Source organism: Alligator mississippiensis, chromosome 4 (genome assembly GCF_030867095.1).
Source record: "Alligator mississippiensis isolate rAllMis1 chromosome 4, rAllMis1, whole genome shotgun sequence".
Lineage (NCBI taxonomy): Eukaryota > Metazoa > Chordata > Crocodylia > Alligatoridae > Alligator > Alligator mississippiensis.
In genome coordinates, this window is record NC_081827.1 from 127920488 (window position 1) to 127933759 (window position 13272).

The 13272-nt window shown below is 44.0% G+C and overlaps 1 protein-coding gene across 2 annotated transcripts in view; it reads right to left on the reverse strand.

Moving 5' to 3' along the window:
• The window catches only part of LOC132250197 (syncytin-1-like), a 29024-nt gene extending 16104 nt beyond the window's left edge, over positions 1–12920 (reverse strand). For both annotated transcript variants that reach the window (XR_009461832.1, XM_059726603.1), the window contains exon 1: positions 12785–12920. The gene's annotated coding sequence lies outside the window, so the exon portion shown is untranslated. The remainder of the gene's footprint in view (positions 1–12784) is intronic.
• Between the last annotated feature and the right edge of the window lie 352 nt (positions 12921–13272).

Below are 13272 nucleotides of genomic sequence, written 5' to 3' on the forward strand. Positions count from 1 at the left end.
CCACTTAAACTTTGGAGAAATTCTCTGCATAAGCTCACTAGAATCATATATTTGCCGAGACTCACAAAAGTCAGTTCTAAACCTGAATTCAGTCATTCTTGGCCTCTATTTCAATAGGAATAATAGGACCAAATAAAAAGTGCTGTAAAAACAAAACAAATAAAGAATAGTTTATCTACATGATTATAGTACTGATTTATTCTTCCTCTGTCTGTGATGTGCTAATGGAGGAGGATGCCTTTATGAACTGAAATACCTAGGGATATGACCTGTCAGAAAGCTCACATAAAGTGCACTTACCCATCACATTGTTTATATGGGCTTTTTTTTATAGATGATCCAAGGCTCAGTGAAGTCAAATGGAGTCTTTCCATGGATTGCAACATGTTTGATATGCACAGAAAAGCTGAGAATTTTGCATGCTTTCATTTTCCCAGCCTGCTTCCATGGACCGCTTTCTAGTTTATTTTGAAACCCAATATAATGCTCTAGTAAAATTAGAGTCAGGCAAAAGGTCTGTACAATACAACCCAAGAAATGTATTTATCGAAAACTTGCAGAGGATGATTATGTTGTTTGAAGCCATGAAGTTGGTGCTTAGAGTAGCTTTTTGTAATTACCTGAAGCAGTTGTAATGAAAGACAGGGGCGAACCTGTCAGACAGAGAGTGAATTCCCCCTCTCCTGTCCTCCCAGAATTCACATTAGCAGCCTCACCAAATTAGTTTTATTCAGAATGAAAGACATTTTTAATAACTATTCAGTCTATGGGAGGGGAAAGGGTGGAATAACCAAACAAATGGGAGGATTTATATACTTAAAAAACCCCCAAAAACCGCAAAGCCCAATATCTTAAACTATCATTGATTTTTCACCATGACAAGCAGGGTTGCTCCGAAATACTCTGCATCAGAAAGCAATATTGTTTAAAAGATTTTTCACTAGTTCTATGGGCTTACTTTTGTGAACTGAGGCAGGGGAACATCAAAGCTTCACTTGGGCAGTTGCAGGCCAAAGGACTTACAGACTGGGCCCAGTTCACGATTTCTAGGATATTTCATCATTACTTATACTGGTGTCCTTAGAAACAAGTGTAAAATGCTGCCTGGATGTTCTGATAACACTTTATATCCATTTTGCTCCCAACCTTCTCAGAGTAACAAACAAAAAAACTTCTTTTGGCAGGAAATTTCTCATTCATGGGTTTACAGTTGAAGATAATCCAGACCTCCAAGAAATTCATAACAACTTGGTTTACCTATTTTTAAGTAAAGAAAAACCCACACACACATATAAAAAGATTTAAAAAAATATACAGGTTGAATATTCCTGGCTTACTGTTCACAGAACAGTAACTCAATTGCAGTGAACTTTTAACAAACTGTAACAGATTATTGCTAAAATAATATTTTTTAAAAGGGTCAGCTCATCAGCTGGTGTAAATTAATTTAACACCACTGAAAAAAAAATCATTGATTTATACAGATGAGAAGCTGATTTTTGCCTAAAAAAAAAACTGTAGAGGATAACAGTATGTTCAATTAAATTTCAGTTTCACTGAAGGATATTACTTGCAAATACCAATATATTATGTAGACACATACTTTCTATTCAAAACTAAAGGTTTTCAGGAAATTATGACCAAGTCCTTTATACTTGCCTTGGGCCAAACCTTACTGGTTTGATCCATCCAACATAAGGGTTAGCAGGACAGACTTGCAATCTAACATAACACAGCTTTCAATAGAATTTGCTTTGTAAGAGGTTGCTATGGCATTATGTATGCAATGTTTCTAAATCATATATTACATGCTTCTATGTTATTAAAATGCATTCCTATGGATTATTCATTAAAGTAAAACTAGCTGCAAAGGCTTCTTTCGTTATTTGAAAGTGCTAAGGGGCCAACCCTGTATCAGGTGAAGTCTAAGAGAATTTTAAAATTGATATGCATAGAAGCAAAGTCTTAGCTCAAAAGGCTAAGCTGCATGGGGAGCTAGTGCAGAAAAGCTGTTCTGCTTTAAAATAATACACCAGCATATTTTTCAATAATTTCCTGTGGGGAACAAACCCTTACTGGCAGAGCAACATCGCTGTAGTGACTAGTACTGTTGGAAATGCAGTGGTCCTAAAAGTTCATCATGGATTCTGAGAACTTGTGCACATCATCAGAATTCTAATTCTGTTTCATGCTTTCAGGAAATATTTTAAATAAAAAGAAAATCAGCATCACAGAGGGTGTGAAGAATTGAACGTTAGGACGGATGCAAATGCAGCTTTTGTAATTTGGTAACATTTTTTTTTCTATCTATTTTCCTGCCACTGGCTACAAGAAAGCCAGTGATAGTGAGGAATCAATGCTTATTATTAATATCTAATGATTTCAAAGGAGGTAGGGCCTAGAACCACTCCACATCAAACTTTTGCAGCCTGACCCTAAAAGTACCAAATGTTTCCTCAGAGGTCCCTCAGCCCTCACTGCAGCCAATGGGAATTGAAGGAGCTCAGCACCTCACAGGATTGCATGCATAAGTGAATTCAGACTGATGCAATAAAAATTCACATAGTGATTCCTGGCATGAGACATAGGTCAGAGCACCTCAGCAGAGTTTGTAATCCTTACAGAAAATGAGGGTTGGAAGGGACCTCAAGAGGACATCTAGTCCAATCCCCTGCGCAAAGCAGGACCATCCCCAGCTAGATCATCCCAACCAAGGCTTTGCTTAGCTGGGTCTTAAAAACTTATAAGGATGGTAGAGATTCCACAACTTCTCTGGGTAGCGTCTTCCAGTGCTTTACTACCCTTCTAATGAGAGAGTTTTTCTTGATACCCAACTTAAATTTCCCTCACAGAAACTTGAGACCATGGCTCCTTGTCCTCAGTGGTAGCAGCTGACAGAACAATCTAGCTCCATCCTTTTCGGAAGGAATTAAATTAAAGGAAGTTATTAAAGCCCCTCTCAGTCTTCTCTTCTCCAGACTATGTAAGCCCAGTTCCCTCAGCCTCTCCTAAGTCATGTGCCCCAGCCCCCAAACCATGTTCTGCACTCTCTCCAATTTGTCCACATCCTTTCTGTAGTAGGGGACTCAAATCTTTCTCTCACACACACACACACACGACCTGAAGCAAGATCGCTTGATGTCTCTCTCCTTCTCCAATTTGTCCACATCTCCAGTAAGTCACTGTAAAAGGCACCTTAGAAGCATATTAAAACAGTGGGTGTTGGCTACAGCTAAGGCTGGGGACTTTGACTGGGGTGTGCCAATGCTCCTGCTGGGACCAAAGCCAGAGGTTCCTGGCTCCAGGGTTTTGCCCAGGCTCAAGCTGATCACCATATTTAGGGTTAAGAAGGAATTTTAGCCCATGGTCAGATTATTATGGACTGCAGGGGGTTTATCTTCCACTGTAGTGAGGGGCAAGGACCACTTGCACACTGAAACCAACATTTAACAGAACCAGGACATTGGCTGCTGTGGCTCCCCTGCTTTACTTGTGGCAGATTAGGGTGCTTGGTCAATGTTGTGCCAACTTTGATTTTGCATTGTATGGGCTGGCTTGGCTAGGGCTGCTTCTGCCTCAGGCAGGGGGGGATTGGACTAGACTAGATGACCTCTGCACGCCCATCCCAACCTGGCTTCTCTAGGGCTCCGTACAACGAGGACTGAAACATCAGGCATTGGCACAAGTGCCAGCAACCTCCTCCCCAGCCCCGTGCCCTTTTAGAAGTTCTGCCTTTCTGGGGCCCTGCAACCCCGCCCGGGGGCTACCCCACAGCGTTTGGCCGCCTCAGCAGGGAGCTCGGTCTTGGTTTAGAGTCACGCGGCAGTTTTATTCAGAAAAAAAAGAAAAAGTGTTGCTTTACGCTGGAATCGCCCTCCCTGCCCTGTGCAAACCCAGTCCGTATTCAGTTCCTCGCAAACCAGGCTCCTCCTGCCAAGCCCAGCGCTATTAACCCGTTGCCCCGGCGGGGTTATGGCCGCCTAGCACGGGAACGTGTCTGTGTGCAGGGCGGCTCGTCCCCCCGCTGCTCTCGGCAGCAGCGGCGAGGAAAGGCTGCAAGGAGAGCTGCCAGCCCCAAGTCGGCTGGAGGGAGCGGGAGGCTCCAGGCCACATGCAGGACTCCCGCCCCCACCAGCCAGCCGTAAGTGTACGTCCGACGCTCCCCTCACCCCGGCCGCCGCCCTGCGGAGCCCACCTCAGACTCCCAAGGGCTCTTTAAATACGGGCTATAAATACTCCGGCTGAGCCCGGCCCCTGATTGGCCGCCACCTCCCGGCTGCTTTGCATACAGGCGGTGGCACACTGCTGGGCTGCCCGCCAGCCCCCGCCCCCACAGCTGGAGAGGCCGCCGGCGCTGAGGCTCGGAAGCGCGGGGTAACATAGTTACACGCACAGACGCACCCCCCCCCCCCCCAAGCAAGGTCTCGCACATGCATGCGCTCACAAAGTGAGCACGGAGCAAGATCTCTCTCTCACGTGTACACACACACACACACACACACGCCCCCCACAGTGCGAAGCAGGAGCCCATCCCCCGGAATAAGTTACAGCCAAGCCTTGAGGCGGGTCTTGGGCTGCTGCTGTTTGGTACCACCAGACCCTTAAGCCAAGGTATCCTTCACTGGTGGCAGAGCTAGCACCAGCCCACCAGGATTCCCGCCCCCCAACCGTGCCCTTAAGCCCCCTCCCCTTGGAGCATCAGGCGTGGTGGGTGGAGGAATGGGTGGGAGGAATGACCTCACGGCCACTCCCGTGATGTATTTTTGGAATTCCTCAGGGGCGGGGTGGGAAAGGCAAACAAAGGTCTCAAGGTTGCAGACGTCAATAGTGTGTCATGACTCATGATGTGCTCAGTCAAGTGACAACGCAAACCACAGGGTAGCTAGAGAAAGGAGCTGGAGAGGAAGGGATGTATTCCTCCAGCTAAATGACTACATGTTGAAGGATAAAGAACCATGTAGCTTTGGGGGGAGGGAGGGAAGTGGTGACTTCCTTTCTCCCAGTCACACCCTTTCTAAATTAATTGTATCATTATCCATGCTTTTCAGAGAACTTTAAAGCACTTCTCTCCATGTGGCAGCAAGATGTTTAAACACCATCACTGTTTTCAGCCTCTCTGTGGATCATCATTTACTAGAGCTGGTTGACCATGTTCCAATAGAAAGGTTTCTCTTGGAGCATCAGTTTGACAAAACCCAAGCTGCTGGGTTTTTTCTAGGAACATACCCATTTCCGTCACTTCTCTCTTGGGCAGTTTGAAACCGGTTTTCAGTAAATTTGTTATATATATATATGATGCAAAAGAGGATGCCTTAGCCTCATCCAAACAAACACACATTGACATGTTTGCAACAATTTTCAGAATTGCTCATTTCACAAAGAATTCAGGTGTCAATTTTTCTGATGGAAATTCTACATTTTGACTATTTCAAATATTTGCACTATTATTGCATTTCCCCACAACAGTTTGAGATTTCCATTTCCCTGGCAGTTCCTCTCCTGCTGGCCCATCATATGGCAGTAGGGGACAGTTTCCATCTCCTGCAGAAATTGGAGAGCCCTCACAGCAGACAGATACCAAGAAACTTAGGAGGTCAGGGCCATCTATGCCAGCATTTCTTAACCCATGGGTTACAATCCAAGAGGAGAAACACAAACACATGGGAAACCATGACTTTTCCCTTGCAGGCTGGCAGAGTTCCAGCCTGCAAGGGGCTGCCCATGTCCTACACATACCCCCCATCCCAGACACTGCAGGCAGTAGGTCAGAAATGAGGGGCACTAGGTCAGGACTGGTCAATGTTTACAAATGGGTCCTGGTCCAAAAAGGCTGAGAACTACTGATCTATGCTATAGACCTGGGACTTCCACAGATGCTCTGGTCACCAGAACCCCTACATCTGTAGTGTTCCTTTAAAGTTCAGCTAACAAGAATTGCCCTAGGCCCCAAGAGGGAAGAGATTTCATGCACAAGATGACTCTGCAAGTTTCCACACACTCCTGGGACAGATCTTCCCCTTTTGAAAGGGTTCTAGATGTATGTGTCCACACCCTCAACAATATTTGGGGGGTTTCCTAAAGCTTCTGGAATCACGGGATTCTTTATTTAAAAAACAAAAAGTTTCAAAGCTTCATGACAACAGAAGTCCTTAAAGCATGAGCCCTCAAGGCCTCAAACAAAACAAACAAAACCCTTACAGAAGAAAAATGAAAAGAACTCTAAATTTCTTTACCAAATCTCATGATTTCTGAATTCTTGAGGTTGATAAATTGGCTATATATAGAATTTTGATAGAAGGACAATCAGCTAGGACACCAGTTTTGTCAATGAGAACAAACATGAATTCTACTACTAAGCTGGTAAAGACATCCCATCTAGTGCCCAGTGATGATCAGAGGACCAGCAGGGGATCAGGCCCGAGGGCATATTTTTAAATGGACTTGATCTTTTAATAGGCTACTCTCATGATGAACAACTTAATTCAAAACACAGTGGGTATTTCTACATGTACATATTAATACATTCCATGGCTTATTGCCCTGGAGTTTGTTGCTCTGGGTCTGCCATTTGCACACGCGCCCAGGACTACAGCACTTTGAGCTGGGTCGGAGCAGCCCCGGCTGGCAGGGGCCCTGGAGGTTAGCCTGCTAGCCTGGGGTGGCTCCCCCCAGCTCAACATGTTGTAGAGGGGCTGGCTGGGGCACAAGGATATGTCAGTGCAAGGCTAGCTGGCAGGCAGCCCCTGAACTGAAGCCTGTCAGGATAGCATATACATATGCGCTGCTGTGAAGTAAGTTAGTTTACTCAAGCCTAACAAGGACACACATGTAGATATGCAAAGAATACTTTGCAGCTAATAAGTCTACTGCATGTCATATTGAATGAAATAGTTTGAATGTTTGTAATAGTTGCCCATTAGCCAGTTTAGGAAAAAGACAAGATTCATCGTCTTATCTAGGCCATTGTTTTGGTCTATGTGCAGAACGTCCTGACTTTGCTCAAAGTCTTAACTCTTGAATTTTATCTTTAGAGGCCTTTAACAAAGTTAACATAAAACTGACCCTTAAGGAAACATCCCACATTCCAAGAAATCAAACCCTAGGAGCCTTTTAAAAGCTTGGAAAGAAAGGAAATTCCTCAAAGTAATTAAATGATCAACAAAAGAAACTAATTACCAAGCAAAAGAATCTGTTAAGAAAGATCCGAGCCCAAATTTGGGAGTAGTGACAGGTTTGGGTTGGAGGGGCCCAAGACGGCAACTCACTCAATAAAAACTGTAACCTACTGTTCCAATTTGGAGGTAACCTCACTAGTAGAACAACAAAGGAAGAATCGCAAGTGTAGGCCGGATCAGACTGATCACCTGAACCACCCTCTCCGTGAACACGAATCTCTTAGTTCACGCTGAAGCTGCGGAGCGCCCAAAAGGGACTGAAGGAAGGGGACTTAGTCCTATCAGTATTGAGGCGAGCCCATTGAACCATACTGCTGAGGCGAGCCCATTGAACCATACTGCTGAGGCCAACCCATTAAATTGTACTACTGAGGAATGAAACCATATCTAGGTGTTTGGCTTCTCTGAATTCTAGGATTGTAAGTATACTATGAAAATAATAGCACCGATTCAAATTTAATTTTTAGTTGTAATTGTTTGGGAAAGAAGTGCATTTGGAGCATTGTTTCTGATATATGTTGTTATTGTGTTCTTAATGTTTGTGGTATTTCTTAAAGCTAAGCAGTGTTATATGTGTAGCAAACAATTTTAAAATAAAATTGTGTTGTATGAATTAAGTGTGCAATCATTGTGAAATCGTGCAAGTAGCTAAAAATTTCCCCAGCCAGTGCATCAAACAAATCAGTAAGTTGTGTGGGATCTTCTCTATTCCATAACCCACTAGAGACACTGCACAGTAAAGGTCTCCTGTAGATGCATCCACTATTAGCTATGGCTTTCACTTTTAAATTTGCCCTTAAAAAAGAAACAAGAAAACAAAAGAAAAAAACCCCACCACACTCATGCAGCAAATTCAACTAGGAAGAGTTCTGCTGTTGCTATTGGTTACTTTCTTGTGCTTTTATGCACTCTTCTTTGGGGAACAAAAAGCATATCACCATATTGTTTTAGTTTAGAACAGTCTACCTTCCAATTCCATTTGTATATAACAGAGACCCTACCTTTATGGACCACTGGAGTCTGGGCTGTCTAAGTGTTTGTTCTTCAGAGGGAACATGTTCTACCGTGTGTGTGGGTTTTTTAAAATTTTCCTGCACGCTCTTTACAGCAGCGTTTCTCAACCTGTGGGTCGCAACCCAAAAAGTGGATTGCAAGAATATATGCAAGAGTTCCAGCCTGCAAGGGGCTACTTGCGGCTTCCAGGCCCCCCACTCCACCCCCTGGAGCTGGAGCCTGAGGGTGGGGGGCAGCAGGTCAGAAGCACCGGGTCAGGACTGGCCATCAATGTTTACAAATGGGTCCTGGTACAAAAAAGGTTGAGAACCACTGCTTTACAGTAATTGATGATGCTTATTCACTGCATAGATTAAGAGCCAACAAAATCTCAAACTCTTGCTTGCAAACAACTGTTTTCATGGAAGAGGGACTTTTTCAATAGCTGACTTAAAAATAATCTTACATACCAGTTAAAATGTTGGCCATTACTGTTATTTGGAAGGAGTGATTTAAATACAGCCATAGTAACGTGTCAGATTTTGACAAACTGTCAAAGGGTTTGTTCTTTGAGAGGGTAGGAAGGAAATACAGTTTTTTTTAGAAAACGAATAAACAAACAACCTTCCCTACAATAAGTTTTAATACTGTACTAAACCAAACTGACACCTACGAGCTCTGTGTTGGGAGTGGGGGGGAAAAGAAAAAATCAGTTTCATTTGCATGCCAGAAAGAAAATATTGTACTCACTATCAAGTGTAATATTGTATTTGGGATAACCTCCAGAAGCTAAAACTGCCTTCAGTTTATAGTTCTTTCTGCATATTAGTTTCAATCATGAAATGGGAAAACAGTATGCAGGGTGGGGGTGGGGGTGGGGAGGGGAAGGACTCCAGAACAGACTAAAGATCCCAATTTTTCAGTCTGCAACAAAAACTTATTTCTGGCTTTATATCCTGAAGAAATTCGTGAGGCTACTCATGTATGAAGTAAGCCAGAAATAATGATCTCAGTAAGGTGGATTTTGTAAATGCCTAGAGGTCAGTCAATGTTGTATTTTTGGTGTTATTAAATAACCTCTTTAAAAACTAGGGCCTGCCAAAAAAATTAGACTCATAGCATTCAAAACTGTTTATTAGCTAGGGCAATTAATTTTTCTTACATCTTTTGAAAGGCCCATGGATATTAGTCACAGAGCGCCCCCTGCTTGGGAGAGGCTGACTTACATATCTTGGAAGAAACTAAATAAACTTTCAACAGATTAGATAGCAGTTTTACTCACACAGCTGGAAGAAGTCTGACAACCTGCTGTGCTGAGGTCTAATGTCTATGCATTTTAAGTAAGTTTAAGCACTCTCTTCCTGCATGTTAGACGGTGTTGCAAACACCTGAAGATTTAAGACATTAGTAATAACAGTTCTCAAGTGATGAGTTTGTGTTCAGTAGGGAAAGGTGCTGGGTTTTAGCCCTGGAGCGAGAGAGATTCTCTAGTCCAGGGGCAGGCAAAATACAGCCTGTGGGCTGGATTTGGCCCACCAGGTGATTTAATCTGGCCCACGGGCAGGTGCCAACCAATCATTGTATTTGGCCTGGCCCCAGGCTGCCCTTGCTGTGCTCACATGGAGCCAAGCCCTGCTCACTCCTGTGGGGGCAGCATGCATTGCACTTCCACCTTTGCCCACAGGATAGCCCTGACCCCAGCCCCGCAGGTAGGGGGAAGTTGCAGTGGGGGGAGGTGTGAGGGGGGGGTTTGAAGGTGGGGGCCCACACACAGATCCAAACACACACCTCCACACCCACAGCTCCCCACACACATACTCCCACAAGCACCATACACACCCACAAACCTCCCCACACAAATCCTTCCCTACAACCCACATATGCACACACTCACACACATAACCCCCCACAAACCCTATATCCCCCACACCTACACCCCCCCACACACCTGCACAAACATCCACACCCCCCCCCAAACATACACATCCCCACAGCCCCCAACAAACCCTGTACTCATCCACCTATACCACCCAGGTCCTGGGGCTTATAGGATGGCTCAGATAATCTCCAAGTTCTTTTATTCCTTGACATCTCTACTGAGACTGATGACAAGATTACTAATTCATGCCAATTTGAGGGTAGGGTATGATATGAACACCTGTTCCTTCGTACCAGATCTAAGGCCTCAAACTCAGTTCATACAGACCACCTGTCATGAAATGGAAAGACATTTCACATTTACTTTCAGGGGCTGAATATGAACCAGCAAGATAGAAGTGCAAAGTCTCTCCAGCTTCACAGCTGAAAGACCAAACTAATGCTCCCTCACCCCTAATATTTCATCAGAATTCAAAGCATTTCAACCTATTCTATCCAAGAGTAACCATTTATAGATGTTAGGGTCGGAAGGGACCTCAATAGATCATCGAGTCCGACCCCCTGCATAGGCAGGAAAGAGTGCTGGGTTTAGATGACCCCAGCTAGATACCTATCTAACCTCCTCTTGAAGACCCCCAGGGTAGGGGAGAGCACCACCTCCCTTGGGAGCCCATTCCAGACTTTGGCCACTCTAACTGTGAAGAAGTTCTTCCTAATGTCTAGCCTAAATCTGCTCTCTGCTAGCTTGTGGCCATTATTTCTTGTAACCCCCAGGGGCGCCTTGGTGAGTAAAACCTCACCAATTCCCTTCTGTGCCCCCATGATGAACTTATAGGCAGCCACAAGGTCGCCTCTCAACCTTCTCTTGCGGAGGCTGAAGAGGTCCAGGTGCCCTAGTCTCTCCTCCTAGGGCTTGGCCTACAAGCCCTTAACCATATGAGTGGCCCTTCTCTGGACCCTCTCCACGTTATCCACATCCCTCTTGAAGTGCGGTGCCCAAAATTGCACGCAGTATTCCAACTGCAGTCTGACCAGCGCCTGATAGGGGGGAATTATCACCTCCTTGGTTCTGTTCGTCATGCATCTGCTGATGCACGATAAAGTGCCATTAGCTTTTCTGATGACTTCGTCACACTGACAACTCATGTTCATCTTGGAGTCCACTAGGACTCCAAGATCCCTTTCCACTTCTGTGCCACCAAGCAGGTCATTTCCTAGACAGTAGGTATGCTGGACATTTTTCCTCCCTAAGTGCAGCACTTTGCATTTCTCCTTGTTGAACTGCATTCTGTTGTTTTTCTGCCCATATGTCCAACCTGTCCAGGTCTGCTTGTAGTTGTTCCCTGCCCTCCGGTGTATCCATTCAGCTCCAGGAATTGTTTTATGAACTCAGATTTGATTCAACTGCAAATCTGCTGAACTTGCTGAATTTTTGTTTTTATCAGACAAAATTTGGTTTATGTAGTAAACTATTCCTGCAGGTCGGGGATCCATTTTATTCTAAACCTACTTGCTTTAAATCATTTATAACAGATGCATAACTCAATACAAGGATGTTACCTAAGTTCTCCCCGTCCCCCCAGTGAAGGCTGTTGCCACTGAATTTGGTTAGTGAATCATCAAAGCAGACTTTCAGATGATAAGAGTTTTTCTCCATTAACAGATTTGCCATACGAGGAAGTTGCTAAGAGCCCAGTTCTCCACGATACAGTCATTTCTTCCAATGTAAAATGAGTGTAAACTGATACTAACTCAAATTAGTAAGTGTTAATATTCATTTTTTTACTGACACAAACAACCGCACAAAGCATAGAACAAGGAAGAATCAGGTCCAAGAGTTTGAAATATTTACGCTATGCTTTCAGCCATACCTTATCCATACCCCACATTATTGCTTGTGTTTCCATATCAGGGTGTACTCTTTTGCCAGCCAGCTTATTCTAATATTGTACGTGGATCATTCTGAACATTTCACAAAATCCTACTCTCACTGAGTAATTAATAACAAGCTCTCATACATTAAGATATAGTAGAACCCATAGAGATTCTTTTACCTTCTTAGAACCCCAGTCTCTCCTCAGACAAAAAGTTCTTAACATGGTTGACAGAAAAAGAGATTGATTGAATTGTCTTACATATCCTTTGCCCATCTAACCCATCCTAGGCCTTCTTCATACAAGAATACTTCAGCTGAGCATTAGCAGCACCTGTGCTGATTCCTAAGGGTAGTGAAATGTAAGGAGCTAATCAGGGTTTACCCCAATTACAAATCAGGGTAAACTTCAGGGAGCTTAATCTGTACAAATTCCTGCATGTCCTGTTGTCATCCATTAGGAGTCAGCACAGATGCAGATGCATCAGTTGCTCCCAGTATGGGGCTTTTTATCCATAGAGACAAGAAGCTGAGTTCAGTAAGGCACCCAGTCTGGAAACTGGGATTCAGAATGTGCAATCAGGTGCATAAAAAACCAAGCTCCCTATGCAGCATATGGGGAAAGGATGAAGAAAGCAGATAAATACCTCCCTCTACTTGGGGCCCAGAATTGTCTCCTGGAGATAGACCCTTCCAATTATTCTTTCAGGAACTGAACGGGGCCTACTCTTGTCTTTTAAAGCAGAACTGGCTGTACTCAGCTTTTATATAATACCTTAGTGGTTAGAGCACTCCCTAAAGAAAGTAAGTGGCTTAAGTTCAATTTCCTCCTCAGCCTGAAAGTATTCAGACCTCCATCTCTCACCTTTTGGGAGCATCAGGCTATAGGTTCTTCTGGGAGGGGAACTGTCACATTGAAGTTGTGTCACGGTTCAGAAAATAATGTTAAATCCTGGCTTCTGGCTCCTGCTCCCTGAACAGTTCCTTGGAACAGTGATTCTGATTGTATTTTAAAGGAGTAGTCACAACTGCATTTTGTAGGAAGCTTAATCCTGTTGGGGCATGTTAATTGTACTCTGAGCATGCTTCAGAGCCCTGGAGGGAATTGAGAAGAAGAATACTTAGATTCTGGATCCTTGATTGGTACTGAGCTGCTCAGACTTGAGCATTACAGTGAATAAGCAATAGAGCAATATGCTCCTGGAGAATTTGAAGGTCAAATAGGTAGGCATTTAATATTTTTTAGCATCTCTGGTATGCACAGTCGCTAAATAAAGGTGTTTTGGATCACAGTTTTAAGTTTAGAGTGCTTTTCTTCTATCTGAACCGTGCCTTAAGCAACTACATCCTTTA